The sequence below is a fragment of the Carcharodon carcharias genome, chromosome 10, assembly GCF_017639515.1.
Source record: "Carcharodon carcharias isolate sCarCar2 chromosome 10, sCarCar2.pri, whole genome shotgun sequence".
NCBI lineage: Eukaryota > Metazoa > Chordata > Chondrichthyes > Lamniformes > Lamnidae > Carcharodon > Carcharodon carcharias.
In genome coordinates this window covers 34,574,551-34,588,785 of record NC_054476.1, presented here as the reverse complement: position 1 = coordinate 34,588,785, position 14,235 = coordinate 34,574,551, and the positions used below count along the sequence as shown (strand labels likewise).

The 14,235-nt window shown below is 42.3% G+C and overlaps 1 protein-coding gene across 2 annotated transcripts in view; it reads right to left on the bottom strand.

Moving 5' to 3' along the window:
• The window catches only part of LOC121283058 (liprin-beta-2-like), a 312,826-nt gene that overhangs the window by 215,573 nt on the left and 83,018 nt on the right, over positions 1-14,235 (bottom strand). The gene's annotated exons all lie outside the window — the stretch shown is intronic.

The following is a 14,235-nucleotide window of genomic DNA, read 5'->3' as shown; positions in this document are numbered from 1 at the left end:
ACAGCAAGGGTCGGAGAAACTCGAAATACTGTCTTCCAGAAGGCTATGGATGCAGGGGGACAATTGGAGCTTTCAAGATGGAGTTAGCTTTATTTAGGTATCATGGATGTGGAGCTCAGGCGGAAAATGAAGTTGAGGTGCAGATCAGCCACAATTTATGGTGGAGGAGGCCCAAGGGATAGAATGGCCCCCTCCTGTTCCTAATGCATCCTTCCTTACAGTCCAGATGCTAGGATTTCTCTTGCAATGATTACAGTTCCTGTCTGGGGAAACAAATAAATCTTGTTTGAAGCACAAAACTGCAATGCTCACAAAGTTTTCTAAGTGTAAAATAAAAATAAACACTGAAAAGGGCGAGGCATCAAAAAGGCTTTTCCTGCCTTAACCAGTTTCAATGCTTTGTTTTTTCAGGGTCAAGCAAGTGACAAGCACAATCATTACTCCATTATATCCCTCTCCCTGCATTCATTTCCTGGGAAAATGCAAATCAGGCAACACTGAATTTGAGTGAGCATGCATGCAGCCACCACTCACCTGCCCTGGCTTAACACCAGCGCATTAACTGAACAACTGGGGGAACAAGACAGGCTTTGTTCAATTTTATTTGGTTTAAACCGTGCTAAATTATTATATCCTACCACAGAACCTGGTAGAAACTTTTGCCAAGACCGTCTCGCCTACACGTAATATTTTACAGCACACAAATAGCTCAACTGGTCCATGCTGGTGCTTATGTGCCATGTAAACCTTCATCCGTCCCTCCTTATCATATTCCTTTCTCCCTCGTGTTTATCCAGCTTCCCCTTAAATGCGTCTATGCTGCTTGCCACAGTCACTTCCGTGTGGCAGCGAGCTCAAGATTCTAACCACTCACTGGGCAAAGAGCTTTCTCCTGAATTCCCAATTGGATTTCCTGAAGACTATTTTGTATTTATGGTCCCTAGTTTTAGATACACACACCTCTCCCTGCTCCCCTGCCAGCAAGTGGAAATATCTTCCCTTATGTTAAAACAGGAGAACTGGGTATCAGAGTACTTAACTTCCCAATTCTCTTAAATAACTGTCAATTGTTAAGTCTGAATTGCAATTACCTAAGACCACAACCTTCACAGCACTGACTTCCCACCTTGCTGGTTAGGAAAAAAAACAAATTTGTATTCAGTGTAATGTTTTTCAGGACTTCATGTGCTTTAGAACCAATTCTTTTTGGAGTCACTGTTGTGATGTAGAAACACTGTCCTCTGCCAACGCAGCAAGGCTGCACAAGACGGCCGCCAATATCCATCAGTGCACACGCAGACCAGTGCACATGTACAGAAATCCAAAGGCGTCACTGCTGGAGCCTGCAGCCTGGAACTCTAGTGACAGAAAGGGGAACAGAAGGATTTGCAGACAGGAAACTAAAATCTTTTCCTTGTGGGATATTTTCCATGTTGATCAGTATTTTAAAACTCTAACTATTCCAGTAATGTAAGTGGATTGTAGGTTGTTGTGAGTGTTGACTATGTTGTCTCTTCTAACACTGACAGCAACTTATAATCTACTTACATTAGGTACTGGAATAGTGAGACAGAGTTTAGAAACACTAACCAAAATTGCAGTAAAATATTCCACAAGGAAAAGATTTTAGTTTCTCATCTTCAAATCTTTTCTTTCTAACCCCCCTGTAAAAGCAGTTTCCAAAAATCCATCACCATCAGTCCTGGGTAGAAATTCACAACATTTTCTGCTCCTGCTGCCAAGGCTATTAATGACCGCGCATGTGCCCTGCTGCACATTGCCCCCTATAAATATGGCTGCCGTTAACCCAGGCCTGTCATCAGCATACAAATGCATGACATTGGCAGCAAACACAGCCATGTAGAAAATCTGGCAGTCAAATTGCATTTAGCAAAGTCCCAAAACCCCATGGATTGAGAATTGGTTAGCAGGAAGTAGGAATAAATGGGTCTTTCCTGGAGTGGCAGGCTATAACTAGTGGGGTACCACAAGGATTTGTGCTTGCCCCCCACCTCTCCCTATTCACAATATATAGCAATCATTTGGATGAGGGAACCAAATGTAATATTCCCTGACGACATGAAACTTGGCGGGAATGAGAGTGGTGAGGAGCTTGTTAAGAGGCTTCAAGGCAATTTGGACAAGTTGAGTGAATGGGCAAATACATGGCAGATGTTAGTATAACATGGATAAGAATGAAGTTATCCCCTTCGGTAGGAAAAACAGAATGGCAGAGTATTATTTAAATTGTGATAGATTGGGAATGATGATGTACAAAAGGGACCTGGGTGTCCTTGTACACCAATCACTGAAAGCAAGCATGCAAGTGCAACAAGCAGTTAAAGCAACAATGGTACGTTGGCTTTCATTGCGAGAGGACTTGAGTACAGGAGCAAGGATGTCTTACCGCAGTTGTAAAGGGCATTGGTGAGCCCACACCTGGAGTATTGTGTGTAGTTGTGGTCTCCTTACCTAAGAAAGGATATATTTGCCATAGAGGGAGTGCAGCGAAGGTTCACCAGACTGATTTTTGGGATGGCAGGATTGTCATAAGAGGACAGATTGTGTTGACTAGGCCTGTATTCATTGGAGTTTAGAAGAATGAGAGGGGATCTCATTGAAACATATAAAATTCTGACAGGACTGGACAGACTGGATGCAGGGATGATGTTTCCTCTGGCTGGGGCGGTTTAGAATGAGGGGTCACAGTCTCAGGATTGGGGGTAGACCATTTAGGACTGAGATAAGGAGGAACTCCTTCGCTCAGAGGATGGTGAACCTGTGGAATCCTCTTACCACAGAAGGCTGTGGAGGCCAAGTCATGCATATATTTAAGAAAGAAATAGATTCCTAGACACTAAAGACATTAAGGGGTATGGGGAAGAGAGTGGGAGTATGGCATCGAGATAGAGGATCAGCCATTATCATATTGACTGGCAGAGCAGGCACGAAGGGCTGTATGACTCACTACTGCTCCTATTTACTAGGTTTCGATGCAATAAGATAACCATAATTTTTTTTTATTTGGTTGGTTGAGAATAAATATTGGCCCAGGACACAGGCTCTTGTTTAAAATAGTGCTGTGGGATCTTTTACACGCAACTGACAGGTCCTCAATTTAACACTTAATTGAAAGATGGCACCTCTATCAATGCAGCACTCCCTCAGTGCTGCACTGAAGTGTCAGCCTAAATTACGTGCTGGAACGGAAGCTGAACCCACAACATTCTGAATCAGAAGGAATAGTGCTACATATTAAGGCACAGCAGACAGCTTCACTGTTGACACCTATTAGCTTATTCAGTTATTAAGCAGTAAACGGTAAGAAAATTTAAGGAATTGCCAGAAAAAAGAGACATGATGTTGAAGCTTTTCATCTTGTGCTCATCAGGACAGTTTGCAAGAACACCAAAATAAAAGGAACAACAATTTATATTGCATGAGAAGAGTGTGCTGATAGGCTGGCAAGTGGACTCTGATTGGTAGAGGTGTTGCTTTAGAGAGTGCACCAGGGAACAGCTAACTTTTAAGCTACTGTTCAAATTCAAACCAGGCAGGTCGACTCCGATTGGTCAAGGAATTACAGCGAGGAATGAACAAGGGAATGGCTTTCTCCAAAGCTTTTGTTTAATTGAGAAAAATGCAATGTGTGGGCATCTACCCAGCAATGTGCAAAATTGTCCAGGCATGTCTGGTACACAAAAAGCAGGGCAAATCCAACCCAGCCAATTACTGCCCAATCTACTCTCGATCATCAGCAAAGTGATGGAAGGTGTCATCAGCAGTGCTATCAAGCACTTGCTTAGCAATAACTTACTCACTGCTGCCCAGTTTGGGTTCCGCCAGGACCACTCAGCTCCTGACCTCATTACAGCCTTGGTTCAAACAAAAGAGCTGAACTCCAGAGGCGAGATGAGAGTGACTGCCCTTGACATCAAGGCAACATTTGATCAAGTGTGGCATCAAGGAGCCCTCGCAAAACTGAAGTCAATGGGAATCAGGGGGATAACATACTGCTGGTTGGAGTCATACCTTGCACAAAGGAAGATGGCTGTGGTTGTTGGAGGTCAATCATCTCGGTTTCAGGACGTTACTGTTGGAGGTCCTCAATAACCTTCCTTCCATTGGAAGGTCAGAACTGGGGGATGTTCACTGAAGATTGCACAATCTTCAGCAACATTCATGACTCCTCAGATACTAAAGCAGTCCATGTCCAAATGCAGCAAGACCTGAAAAATATCCAGGCTTGGGCTGACAAGTGGCAAGTAACATTCATGCCCCTCAAGTGCCAGGCAGTGACCATCTCCAACAAGAGAGAATCTAGCCATCACCTCTTGACATTCAATGGCATTACAATCCACACAGCCACCCCCACCCCCTCCAACTATCAACATCCTAGAGGTTACCAATGACCAGAAATTGAACTGAACTAGCCATATAAATACTGTGGCTACAAGAGCAGGTCAGAAGCTAGGAATCCTGTGGCGAGTAACTCCCCTCCTAACTTCCCAAAGCCTTTTCACCATCTACGAGGCACAAGTCAGGAGTGTGATGGAATGCTGCACGTACGAACATAAGAATTAGGAGAAGTAGGCCACTTAGCCCCTCAAGCCTGCTCTGCCATTCAATAAGATCATGACTAATCTGAATGTAACCTCAACTCCACATTCCTGCCTACTCCTAATAACCTTTCGCCCCTTTGTTAATCAAGAATCTATCTAGCTCTGCCTGAAAAACATTCAAAGACTCTGCTTCCACCACCTTTTAAGGAAGAGCGTTGCAAAGGCTCACGACCCTCAGAGAAAAAATTTCTCTTCATCTGTCTTAAATGAGCAACTACTTACTTTAAAACAGTGACCCTTAGATTCTCTCAAAAAGGAAATATCCTCTCCACATCCACCCTGTCAAGACCCCTCAGAATCTTAAAGGTTTCAACCAAGTCATCTCTTACTCTAAATTCCAGTGGATACAAGCCTAACCTGTCCAACCTTTCCTCATAAGATAACCCACCCATTCCAGGTATTAGTCAAGTAAACCTTCTCTGAACTGCTTCTATTACATTTACATCTCTCTGTAAATAAGGAGACCAGTACTGTACACAATACTCCAGATGTGGTCTCACCAATACACTGTACAACTGAAGAATAACACCCCCCTACTTTTGTAATCCATTCCCCTCACAATAAATGATAACTTTCTATTAGCTCTCCTAATTGTATCTGCATACTAACCTTCTGTGATTCATGTACTAGAACACCCAGATCCCCCTGAATCTCTCAGCTCCTCAATCTCTCACCATTTAGATAATAAGCTTCTTTTTTATTCTTCCTGCCAAAATGAAGAATTTCACACTTGCCCACATTATACTCCATTTTCCAGCTCTTTGTCTACTCACTTAACCTCTGTCCCTTTGTAAGCTCCTTATGTCCTCTTCACAACTCACTTTCCTACCTATCTTTGGATCATCAGCAAGTTTAGCAACCATACCTTCCGTACCTTCATCCAAGTCATTCATATGAATTGTAAACATTTGGGGCCCCAGAATTGATCCTTGTGACACACCACTCGCCACATCCTGCCAACCAGAAAATGACCTATTTATGCCAACTCTCTGCTTTCTGTTAGCTAGCCAATATCCATGCCAATATGTTACCCGCTATACCATGAGTTTTTATTTTCTGCAGTAACCTTTGATGTGGCACTTTACCAAATGCCTTCTGGAAATCTAAGTACAGTACATCCACCAGTTCCCCTTTATCCGCAGCACACGTGACTCCTTCAAAGAACTCCAATAAATTGGTTAAACATGATATCCCTTTCACAAAACCATGCTGACTTTGCCTTAAATTTTTCTAAGTGCCCTGCTATAACATCTTTAATAATAGCTGCTAACATTTTCCTTATGACAGATGTTAGGCTAATTGGCCTGTAGTTTCCTGCTTTCCTTCTCCCTCCCGTTTTGAATAAATGATTTACATTTGCTATTTTCCAATCTAATGGAATCTTCCCTGAATCTATGGAATTTTGGAAAATTAAAACCAATGCATCAACTATCTCAGTAGCCACTTCTTCAGGACCGTAGGGTGAAGTCCATCTGGACCTGGAGATTTGCCAGCCTGCAGCCCCACAATTTGCTCAATACCACTTCCCTGGTGACTGTAATTTTCCCCGAGTTCCTCCATACTTTCCATTTCCTGATTTACAACTATTTCTGGAATGTTACTTGTGTCCTCGATAGTGAAGACTGAAGCAAAGTACCTGTTTAATTCATCCACCATCTCCTCCATTATCAATTCCCCAGACACGCAATCTACAAGACCAATGCTCGATTTGTTAACTCTTTTCTTATTTAAATATCTATAGAAACTCTTACTATCCGTCTTCATATTACTAGTTAGTTTTCTTTCATACCCTAATTTTTTGCTCATTAATCTTTTTATCATTCTTTGCTGTTCTTTATATCCTTTCCAATCAATTGACTTGCCACCCATCTTTGCATGTTTTTTCTTTAAGTTTGATACTGTCTTTAACTGTTTAGTTAACCACGGATGGTGTGCCCTCCCCTTGGGAGTATTCTTCCTCATTGGAATGTATATATTTTGTGTACTATCCCTTTAAATGTCTGCCACTGAACTTCTATTGACATATCCCTTAACTTCATTTGCCAGTTCTGCTTTCACGCCCTCATAATTGCCTTTAAGTTTCAAATACTAGTCTTGGACGCACTTGTTTTTATTTCAAAATGAATGTAAAATTCAATCATATTATGATCGCTACTACCTAGGGATGCCTTCCGTAGACGGTTATCAATTAACCCTATCTCGTTGCTCAATGCCAATTCTAGTATAGCTCACTGTCTGGTTCTAAGAAACTATACTGAAAACATTCTACGAACTCATCTACGCTACCTTTGCCCATCTGATTTTTCCAGTGTAGATTAAAATTCCCCATAATTATTGCTGCATCTTTCTGGCAAGCTGCCATTATTTCATCTTTTATACACTGCCCTACCATGTAGTTACAATCAGGGGGCCTGTATACCATTCCCACAAGTGACTTATTTCCCTTATCAATCCTCATCTCAACCCAAACCACTTGCCTGGATGAGTGCTGCTCCAAAAACACTCCAAATGCTTGACACCATCCAGGACAAAGCAACCTGCATGATTGGCACCCCATCCACAAACATTCACTCCCTCCACCACTGATGCACGTTGGCTTCAGTGGTATACCATCTACAAGATGCACTGCAGGCACTCACCAAGCCTCCTTAGGTAGCATCTTCCAAACCCATGATCACTACCATCTAGAAGGACAAGGGCAGCAGATACATAGGAGCACCACTACCTGCAAGTTTCCCTCCAAGCTGCTTGTCATCCTGACTTGGAAATATATCCTTGCACAAAGGAAGATGGTTGTGCTTGTTATAAGTCAATCATCTCAGTTCCAGGACATCACTGTGGGAGTTCTTGAGGGTAGTGTCCTCAGCTCAACCATCTTCAGTTGCTTCACCAATGACCTGCCTTCCATCATAAAGTGAGAAGTGGGGACGTTCATTGATGACTGCACAATGTTCAGCACCATGTGTGCAACTCTTCAGATGCTAAAGCAGTCCATGTCCAAATGCAGCAAGACCTGGACTATATCCAGACTTGGGCTGAAAAGTGGCAAGTAACATTCACACTGTGCTCTTGTTCATTCCCCACTGCAATTCCTTGATCAATCAGAGGCGAAATGCCTGGCTTGAATTTGAACAATAGCTTGACATACAATTGTTTGTTGGTACATTCGGCATGGCAATGCCTCTAACAGAGTCCACTTGCCAGCCAATTCAGCAGACTCTTTCATGCAACATAAATTGTTCCTTCACTGTCAGTGGGTCAAAATCCTGGAACTCCCTCCCTAACAGCACTGTGGGTGGATATATACCACATGGACTGCAGTGGTTCATGGTGGCAATCACCACCACCTTCTCAAAGGTAATTAGGGATGGGCAATATATGCTGGCCTAGGAGACACCCACATTCCACAAATGAATTTTTTAAAAATTGCCCGGCTTGAACTGGAATAATAACTTGGTAGTTAACCATTCCTTGCTGCAACGTGTCTACCAATCAGTCTACCTGACAACCAATCAGCACTCTTCTCATACAGTATAAACTGTTGTTCCCTTTCCTATTGATATTCTTGTGAACTGTCCTGATGGGTGCAAGATGAAATGCTTCAACAAAATCTCTTATCAGCAATACCCATGTTCTGTATAATCAAACAACTAAATTTAAAAGATATTAATTTTATAATTATCATGCCCCTCATTTGATTTTGATAGAGGTGTTCAAAATTATGAAGGGATTTGACAAGGTAAATAAGGAGAAATTGTTGAAGTGGACTGGAAATAAGTGAAAATGAAAAAGTGGAAGGAATATGGGGTGTCAGACCATTGAGCAGCTCTTTCAAGGGGCCAGCACAGGGCTCCTCCTGTGTTATATCATTTATGATTTCTTTAAACATCCCATCGCTGCAGATATCAGAAAGGAATCATAATGTAATACGTGGTAATGGATAACTAGACTAGGTGAAGGTAGCACAAACACAGGATTAGCAAAACTCCAGGATTAATTTTGAGACAGGGCGTGTGTACGAGATAGAGTACATGCGATACACAGAAGGAGCGTGAAGCACAGAGAGGGAGAAGGGGAGAGGGAGGGAGAGAGAGAGAGAGAGAGAGAGAGACACACACAAGCAAATCACTTAGAATTTTGCTGTGGCCAATATCAAATAACTCCCAAAATACATTCCATTTGCGCAACACTGAATGATCAATTAATGATGATTCATTTTTTGATGTTGCGTTTGGGTCACATGTATTTGCAGCTAAGGATAAGGAGCAGTTTTGTCCATCTGAAGCAGCTCAGTAATTATCACAGGATGAATGGTTATGACTACTTTCAATGCTTGTCCTCGCTGTCAATGATTTTTGCCTGATGGTCACTCATTCGTGCGCTGTACACTAGTGAATCAGCACCAAAGGACACCAATGTCCTTTCTTTAAACATCTCATTAAACTGCAAATATACACTCTCTTCGATTTAGAAATTTAAGGGTTCAATGTAAAGATATAAAGACACAACCCTTGGGAACCTGTCAATACTAAGTATTGGGTCAGCCTCACTCAACCTCACCTAACAGACCCATTTTACCATTGAATGAGTCTGAGCTGCTCTCTGTCTCCAATCTACACCAATTAATGATAGAGTCATAATATCTTACAGCAAAGGAAGTGGTTGTTCGGCTTATCAGGCCTGTGGCTGCTCTCAAACAACTATTCATTTAATTTTTCAGCCTTGGCTCAGTGGGTCACACTCTTGCACAAGCATTTTTCACAAGTTCAGGATCTCACAAAGCACCTAGCAGCCAATGAAATCACTTTTGAAGTGTAGTCATTGATGTAATGTAGAAAATGCAGCCAAATGGCTAGATTATCCATTTCTGGTAATATGCACCTACAAATTAGGAGCAGTGGGCCACTCAGCCCTTCAAGCCTGCTCTGCCATTCATTAAGATCATGGCTGATCTGATGATAATTGAGGGATAAATATTGGCAGGGGACGGGGAGAACTGCCCTGCTCTTCTTCCAAATAGTGCCCAAAGGGACAGACATGACCTTACTTTATCATCTCAATTGAAAGAAAGCATCTTCAACAGTGCAGCACTCCCTAAATACTACATTGGAGTGTCAGCCTTGATCTTTGTATTCAAGTTCTGAAGTGGGGCTCGGGCCCAAAGTGTTACTCATTGAATCACAACTGATACATCTTTGCATGAGTTGCTTATGAATGAGGTATTAAACTGATGCCCTGTCTGCCCTCTCAGCTTAGGCACTATTTCAAGAGCAGGGAAGTTACTCCTGGTGTTCTGGTCATTATATATCTCTCAACCAACATCACTGAAGCCAATGATCTGGTCATTATCGCACTAATGTTTGTGAGAACTTGTCAAGTGAAAATTGACATTTCCTACAGCACAACAATGACAATACTTTAAAAATCCAAAAACTGATCAGCATGTTGGATGTCCTCCTGTCATGAAAAGCACTACATAAATGCAAGTCTTGCTTTTCTTTCAATCTCTGCACTTATTCAGTAAATAATCACACATGGAGAAATTCACTAGCCATGCAGTATTAACTGAAATCAAATTAAATCGGCAAGCAATTGTTATAGTGGATAACTCTTCCAACCGTGAGAGGAATTTGGAGATTTTATTGCTGTATGTGAAAACAGCACATTGCCAGGTCGCTGGGCTGTGACTCCACTGAAAGCAGCTTGCACTGTGAAATGACTTTGCCCGAGGGGGAAGCACAACACAACAGAGCACTATAATAAGTGAGCAAGTAACAATGCTTCAACAAAAATACAATCCCAAAGTGTAATTCTACAGGAACATCCAATTCTGGGGGAATGTTGTGGGGAGGTCAGTGGTGAGGGGAAATTCGGGAAGGAAATCTTAACAATGCTGTATACCAGGAACATCCTCCCTTCATACTTCAGCATAAACATCAAGAAATTATCTCACTGAACTTTTAATGTAACTGGTTTTGAGCTATTACAAAAGCCTCGAAGGTCAGCATTTGGGAATAGTGCCCACCATTACATCTGGAAGATTGAACTATATAATGCATTGCTAAAATCACACCTCTCATGTAATGTTCTGGCAACCTTTGAAGTGAGTCAATCTTTGCTCTTCAGTCAACTTTACAGCTCAGGTGGTGGCCATTTGGCCCATTCTGCCTGTGTTGGCTCTTTGAAAAGCGCAATCCATTCCAATTGGCCGCACTCCCCTACTCTTGCCCAATAGCCCAGCATTTTTTCCCCTGCATATCTATAGTGCCTTTCACAACCTCAGGGCATCCCAAAGCACTTTGCTGTCAATGAAGAACTTTTGAAGTGCAATCGCTAATATGGTGTAGGAAACACACTAGCTGAACTGTGCATGGCAAGCTCCCACAACAGCAATGAGATAGTGACCAGATAATCTGTTTTTTGTGATGTTCATTGAGGGTTAAAAATTGGACAGGTCACCAGGGTAATTCCCCTGCTCCTCCTGCAAAAGGTGTTACGGGGCCTTTTACATCCACTTGAAAAGAGCCATACCTTGGTGCAACAATGATCTTGTTTTATAAAGGGAGCCAACTGCGATTCCTCAACCCCAAAGCGCAGCCTTCACAAAATGGAAAACAGATGACAGGTCATTCTCTGTCCTAGCCCCTCCTCTCTTTACATTCACCCTCTCTCCCTACCTCACACTCCATTTAACTCAACAACCTCTGCCCTCGCACAACCATCTGCTCTGCTCACCTCTGAAGCTCGCTTAACAATTAGCACGAAACAAAAACAGAAAATGCTGGAAAAACTCAGCAGACCTGACAGCATCTGTGGGGAGAGAGAGAGAGAAACAGAGTTGACGTTTCGAGTCCCTATGATTCTTCTTCAAAGCTTCTGCAATTAACATGACCTATTTTTTTCTGCCTCTGAGTCCTCCTGAAACGGTGAATTTTGACACCGTTACAGAGCTACAAATATTAAGTCAAAATAAACAGAAACTGTTGACAAGTGCGTATGGGAGACAAAGGGCAGTGACTAGACTGACCAATGTTAACACCACTCCACACGTCCCTCCGACTCGCCCACGCCTGCTCTACCAGTGAAGTCATCGCAAATTGCTAACTGATTTTAACTGAAGATAATCAGGACTCTAATCAGCTCGGAAAAGGAAAAACACTTGTAACGATTGATAAACCGCTTTCACATCAGAGCTACATGCACATCAAAACCCCGCAGAAATCTTGTCCTTCTTCATTAATGACAGTCACGCTATATTAAACTTAATGATAACCAGCGCTTGTGACAGTGATTGCTTAAGCTAATTTGTCGAGACCAAAGCGGTTTCCCTCTTCCAGAGACAGAGACGCAAAGAACAAGGATGGGACCGAAAAAGAGGCACAGCAGCGAGAACGCAGGCGCGGCGCGCTCTCGTCTCACAGCCAGAGGCGCGCGCACACATACATCTAGATACAGGGAGGGAAAGAGAGACGGCGGGGGCGGGGGTGAGAAATGAACCATCAAAAGTTCTAGAACAATCTAGATCTGATTCCCCATTCTGCCACATCACAGCATCACTTTAGTAAAGAACAAATAAGTGTCGTTGATTTTACATACCCTTTCTTGTGGTGTTGCTGCAAGTGCAGGCCAGGTGAGAGACTCAGCCCAGACTCATTTAACTGCCCAAATTTGCTAATGGCAGTCCTTACAGCAAAGCACCGTTCTGCATTGAAAGGCAGCCAATGACCCTATCAAGCACTTTCCTTTCATCAGACCAAAATGAAATAGCCTCACTTCAAATGATCTGATAACTACTGCCAAGTTTCCAACAAAATAATGGGCACAATTCTCAGGATTTAACGCAAGCCAGTTAAAAGCAGAAATATGAAGTAAAATGGTTTCATACAAAGGATTGTGAGATGTGAAAAGTGCTGTTTCAAAAGGCCACCAGTGTGAGGCCAAATAGAGGTTGCTAACAATGGATGTCGATAGCTGGAAAGTAAGGATATTAAGCAACATGGAGCAAAGGTGTGGAATTGGGATCAAAAGGACAAAAACACTATGGCTAACAAAATCGCAATAGGATATTAAGCAACGTTAGTCTACAATCTTCAACCATGATTGTTGGTTTTTCCTCAGGAGACAATCTCATGTTCTCAACCAGACAGCTATCATTCCTCCACAGGACAAAGGAAAAATCTTGAATTCATCTAGCCTCTTTCACAACCTCAGGATGTCCCAAAGTGTATTACAGGCAATGAACTACTTTTGCAGTGTGGTCATTGTCATAATGTAGAGGTACATGTGCCTTTAAATGTCAACTGGGTCACAAGGTTCTGGGTTCAAGTCCCATTCCAGGACTTGAGCACAAAAGTCAAGGTTGACACTTCAGTGCATCGCCGGGGGAGTACTGCACTGTTGGAGGTGTCAGTTTTTGCACGAGACATTATACCTAAGCCACATCTGCCTGCTCGCATGATATAACAGGTCCCATGGCACTACTTCGAAAAAGAGCAGGGAAGCTTTCCCCCGGTGTCCTGGCCAGTATTTATCCCTCAATCAACATCACAAAAAGAGAGATTATCTGGTCATGATCCACTTGCTGTTTGTGGAAGTTATCTGTGTGCAAATTGGCTGTTGTGTTTCCCACATTACAACAGAGTCTACAATTCAGAAGTACTTCATTGGCTATAAGGCACTTTGAGGATCCAGTGGTAGAAAGGTAAGCACTATATAAATGCAAATCTTCCTATTTGTTAATCAAATGCCATTTCCTGGGCCAATGTTCATCTCTCAACCAAACTGAGTAAAACAAGTAATCTGGCCATTTAACTCTCAACCTTGTGGGGGATCTTGCTGTGCACAAATTGTCTGCCATGTTTCCTATATTATGACAATGATTACACTTGAAAAGTACTTCATCAGCTCTGTTGTACTTTGGGGTCATAAAGAAGTTATATCAATCTATGTTCTTTCTTTTGATTAAATCTCCACTTATCCCAACATCTCTCAATGTCACTTTGAAGCAGTTATTTATTCACTTCCTTTGTACTGGGAATTAAATTAAATCACAATATCAACTCCTATTGGGGCCAGTTATTGACATGATGCAAAGTTCTCTCCTATAACAACAACTTGTATTTATATTGCACCTATAACGTAGCAAAACATCCCCAGGTGCTTCACAGGAGCAATCACCGATCAAAATTTGACACAAAACCACATTATTAGAGTAAATGACTGAGAACTTGGTCAAAAAGCTGGGTTTTAAGGAATATTTTAAAAGAGGATAGGAGGATGGAGAGGCAGAAAGGTTTATGGAAGGGTATTCCAGAGCTTAGGGCACAGGCAGCTGAAGGCATGGCCACCAGCGGTGGAACAATTAAAATTGGTGGTATGCAAAGAAGCCAAGATTGAGGAAGTGCAGAGAAACCTCAAACAATACAGCACACCCTCAGTACCAGATGGATGTGCAAACTCAGTTTATGTACATAAGTAATACAAACAGAAAATGCTGGAGAAACTCAGCAGGTCTGGCAGCATCTTTGGAGAGGGAAAGAGAGTTAATGTTTCGAGTCCAATCAGACTCTTCTTCGGAAGTTCTGGTTCTGAAGAAGTCACACCGACCTGAAAC